Here is a 5,682-nt window from a genome sequence, read left to right as displayed (position 1 = left end):
TAATTTTTCAAAAATAGACACACATGTTATAGCTCCCTTATCTCACTGCATGGCGTCAAGTAATTTCCCTTACTAGTAACACGCGTATAAATTCCACCTTATCACACTGCATGCTTATCAACCCCTATCCTTATACCGCCACATGCGGATCAATTTCAAACACAATAACAACTCTCACCACACGTGCCCATATGCCACAACACTTTGCCAAAATCAACAATACCAACGTTACCCCAATGCATAGCCCATGGCTCAACCACAATGTGTACAAGATTCTCAATAATAACAAAATGAATGAGAATTACTCAACAATAAAAGATATCTCAATAATCAACAAATTCAACCTCAATTTGATAATGACTTTCATCACTTCAATATCAATAGCCGAAAACGAAGGTATTCCAACGAAAAGATAACTTCCAACTCAATTGTATAACAAAATCTTAACGACGAAAAGATAGTATGAAATAGCAACTACGTCTAAAAGAATAGTTCAGCACGAAGAGACATTATGAGATAACAACTTCATTTGAGAATAACTCAACAAATAAAGGCACATGAAAACAAGAGAGATAACAACATCAATTAAGGCATATAAGAGCATGTTTGACAATAAAAGATAAAGCATATGATAACAATATCAAGTAAAGCATGTAAGAGCAATTTAATAATGGAATATATAACATGACGTTACAATTTCCAATTAAATTCATGAAAGAGTCTAAACCGGTCATATCACCACATATAACCCATGGAAAAACTCGTCACCTCATGAAACGTCTTTCACATAATCAAATAGTACAATTAAATCTGAATCCTAAGGGGTAGTTCCCCCACACAAAGTTAGGAAATATACTTACCTTAACTAGGCCAGGTCAACACTTGAAAATAGTTTTTTTTCCTAAAATTCGCCTCCACATGGCTCATATCTAACAAAAAATGACATAGTAGCATCAAACAATGCAAAATAAACCAATTACAATAGATAAAGCTACGATCTTTACACATTAAAAAAATCTACCCCTGGCCCGCCCGGTCAAAACCCAGGTCCAAGGATAGATTTCGTCTACCCATAACACCACGAGTCCATATATGTGGTTTTTTTTCAAATCCGAGTCCAAATCGACTCTCAAAACCCAGATTTTTGTTTTTCAAAACTTTGACAAAAATTCCCAGATTTCCTCTTTGATTCTCATAAATTTATTGTTAAATCTAAGATATAATCATGAAATATAGTTGGAAATTGACAAAATTTACTTACCCAATGATTTTAGGTGAAAATCTGCTCTCCAAGTCACCTCCTACCGAGTCTAGGGTTCTAAGAAATGAATAATAAGACCTAAATTCCGACTCCAAACCCTTTTGATCAGTTGCAGATATTGCAAAGGCGACCTTGAGTTCGTATTTGCGAACCCTCGCAATTGAGGAACTGGGATCGCAATTGCAAACCCTGACAGTCTCTTCAGATGTCGCAATTGTGACAAAGGCTTCGCAATTGCGAAGCTTCCTTCTTCACAAAAGCGACCAAATGGTTACAAATACGACCCAGCCCAAACATGCACTATCTTCGAAATTGCAAAGGGCAGAGTCACATTTGCGGCATATGACCTCCCCGCCCACTTTTCAAATGTGATGTTGGTGTTCACAATGGCGACACCACAGGCATCAGCACACCAACAGTCCTATTTCAGTCCAAAATGATTCCATCGCGCCCTGGAAACTCACCCGAGCCCTCGAAGCTCCAAACCAAACGTACACAAAAGTCCAAAAGCATCATACGAACTCACTCACGTGATCAAAACATAAAAATAATATCTAGAACTATGAATCGGATACCAACATGCATGAATTTCAAAGAATAGTTCAAGACCTTCTAGAATTGCAACCAAGCGTCCGCATCTTATCAAACCAACTCTGATTCACACCAAATTTTGCAGACAAGTTCCAAATAACAAAACGAGCCCATTCCAAATTCCAAAACATAATTCTGAACCTGGTAGCAAAAAGTCAACCTACGGTCAATCTTGGAAAACCTCTTAAACCTCAAATTAGCATCTTTCGACCAAACAAGTAAAATCAACCTAGCAACCTCCGAATTTGATTCCGGCCATACGCCCAAGTCCAAATTGCGATACTAACCTATCGGAGCCACCAAAACACCGTTCCGGAGACGTTTTCATAAAGTCAAAGTTAGGTCAACACTTTCTACCTAGGCTTCTAAGCCATGAACCCAAGGGTCTTAATCAATCCAAAACATTCACGGAATGCAACTAATTAAAATCGCAAGTTATAAAACTATAAATATACATGTGTGAAGCATAAAAAAGGAAAACAGGACGTAAGTACACAAAATGACCGGTCGGGTCGTTACAATATTCCTATGTCATTATCCTCCACACATTGAAATTGGTTTTATGGAAAGTAAAATTTTCTAAAATACGTATTAGTATAGATTTTCTTTTATGATTCTGGACTACAATATACAATAATTTTTAAAACTCAGATTACGTATCATCGAGGAAACATTCTATTTAACAATATTTATTACTTCAATTCAACATTGTTCATATGTTCTTTATCTTTTTGTGATGTTTTTTTTTTGTTGATAAAGTTTATAATATTGTTATCAACTTAAGACCACAATAGCAAGCATCCATATAATATAGCATTTTATTTGAAGTTATTTATAATAATACTTTAGTTCTTTATTTTTATACAAGAATATCTACTATATTAATCATAAAAATATGCCCATTACTTTTTTAATAAATAAGTGCAAAAAATCCATGGAGAATAAATTAGTTATTAGATTTAAGTGGTGATTGTATAGGGAAAAATTGGTTTATATAAAATGGTCAAATGGTAGCGTGACACATGGAACAGGAGGCAGGTAGAAGACAAATCGAGTAAGAACCAAGACCGAGAACAACAACTGCAGGTTGCATCAGATAGACCCTGAAGGGAGCACAATCAATGTGAACGGATCCAATGTTTGCCACCGGATGTCATTAAATGAAGAATATCCCCTAGCATTAAATGGGCAGTCAATGCAGAGATTCTTTGCATTACGTATTCATTAATGGCCCTTTTATTGTCATTTAAGAGAGGCTTCATCCTATGATCTTGTTTCCCTAGGTATAGCTATAAATAATAGTTTCAACAGCCATTATAATGACACGAAACTCTTGGCAAAACTTATACTACATTCCATTCTCAAGCTAAAGCAAATAACTTTACTTGTTTTATATTGTTCTTATCTGTGCTCTTGGAACCATGCTTGTCATTTCCTTCGATTTTAATCACTAAGTCTTATTTTTAATCTAGTTTATTTATCATTTTTCTGTAAAAATGATAAATAATTCACGTAGAAGATTTAACTGTATCATTTTACACGTAAATAGTTCAGCGTCTACCGTTGGGCTTAGACAGTTGCATGATTGAGTTTATCCTTGCGTTTACTACTAACTCGTTTGATTCTTTGTTTCTTAGCAAAAAATCAAAAATGGCAGCTAACGATGTCAACATCGCACACAAGGTTGAGGAGCATGAAAATCTGCCTCAACATGAGGATTCAATCAGTGACACCCACAACAAGGGGGACGTGGCAACTCCGGTCCTTGGCGGACAGTACCCCCGACATGTGCAAGGGCTAACTCCCAATGATGCAGAAAATGGTAAGGATCTTGAGAGAGCAGCAGAAAGCCATCATGGGTCACCTCTCAAGACATGACCAACTCATGACGGAATTGAAGCAAGCGTTGTCAGGCGCTTCCAATAACGTCAACGGAAGAAGCTCGGTTCCTCCCAGTGTTCCTGTAAATCAGACGACTAAAAGAGTTGATAACAATACCTCGAGGGGTGAGGTCATCTTAAACGGTGCCAAGTTGACCGGTAGCGGATCTGGTATCGATAGAGGTAATGATCCCTTCAAAACCGAACTCATGAGATTCGTGAGGGAGATGGACAAGCGGATGGATCAGAACATGAAGGAGTTTCATGCCCGAATGGATCATATTCCAAGCACACCGCCAGTTTTGAAGGGCCTAGACTCGAAAAAATATACTCAATTGTGGTTTAAGACGAGCGCAGCACCAGAGTTAATTCTGAAACAGTTCAAGATCTCGTACATACCAAAATACAAAAGGACTTTAAATCCTTAGGAGCACATCACAAATTATACAATGGCGGTGAAAGGGAACGATTTCGCTCAAAATGAGATCGAGGCGCTCCAGCTGAAAAAGTTTGGAGAAACCCTCAAGAAGGGGGCCTTGACGTGGTATTCACTCCTAGCCGAGCATTCCATAGATTCTTTTGAAATTCTCGCGGATTTGTTCATTAAGGCCCATGCAAGGGCAAGAAAGGTCAAGGCCAGGAAGGCAGACATATTAAGGATCACACAGGGTGAGTCCGAATTGCTGCGGGAATTTGTGATCAGATTCCAAAAAGAAAGGATGTTGCTACCGGACGAGTGGGCAGCAGAGGCATTCCCTAAGGGTTTGAACACGAGGATCTCCAACGCCTCCTAATAGATGAAGGAATGTCTGCTCGAATTCCAAGCGACTACATAGGCGGATATTCATAACTGCTATATGTCGAAGATAAGGATAGACGACGAGCTCGAGTTCCCAACATTAACCAAGAGGCATGACATAGACATGAACAAGGATAAACTCAAAGGTGACTTTGATTCATATCGGCGATCTTCTAAAGGTCGTTTCTTGACTTACAAGAGAGCCGAGGGATGCGGCAGCAAAACACGCTGATCCTCAGATAGGTTCACTCCCGATAGAAGAACTGACCATTGCTGGAACAACATATCGTTACAAGAAAAAGAGGTATCGAGGACTCGAGATTCCTCGTATCCCAGGTTGTCAGAGTACAATATCAAAATCAACATACTGGAGTTTGTACCGGTGATGAGAACTATCCAAGAAGCACGATTCCCCAAGACAATCAGATCTGATCCTAGCTAGAGAGATCCTAACTTATGGTGTAAGTATCATGGGACTCGTGGCCACAGAACTGGGGACTTCCGGTTTCAACGCTAGGAGGTGGCAATGCTAATGAAGAACAGCTATCTCAGAGAGTTCTTGAGCGACTGATCCTAGATGAATTACGGCCGCATCTGAGATATTGCGGAACACTAAAAATTATGTGAGGACCCTCCTCGATTTACTATCAACATAATTTTCGAAGGGAATGAAATAAATGGTGTAATCTTCTTGGTGGCCAAGGAAATAAAGGGGTCGGTGACCCACAGCAAAAGACTCCATAAAGTCGCCAAAGACGACATCACCTTCACAAAGTAAGACGCCGACGAGCTTCTTTTGCCGCATAACGATGCCCTAGTAATCTCTCTTGATGTTTTAGATTTCAAGATTAGGCGTGTTTTGGTTGACCCAGGAAGCTCAGCCAACATCATTCAATGGAGAAAGCTAGAACGAGCCAAATTAACCAGAAGTATCCTTTCGGCAACAAAGCTCCTCGTCAGGTTCAACCTGGAAAGTGTTACAACCCGGGGAGACATCATTCTTCCCATGAACACCGAAGGGGTAACAAAGACCACCTTATTTGAAGTGGTAGCCAGCAACATGGGCTACAACATAATTCTTGGTAGGCCATGGTTACATGAAATGAAGGTTGTACCATCAATGTATCATCAACTGCTAAAATTCCTAACCC

Source organism: Nicotiana attenuata, unplaced genomic scaffold (assembly GCF_001879085.1).
Source record: "Nicotiana attenuata strain UT unplaced genomic scaffold, NIATTr2, whole genome shotgun sequence".
NCBI classification, from domain to species: Eukaryota; Viridiplantae; Streptophyta; class Magnoliopsida; order Solanales; family Solanaceae; genus Nicotiana; species Nicotiana attenuata.
The sequence above is the reverse complement of the archived record's forward strand: the minus strand, read 5'-3'. Positions refer to the sequence as shown.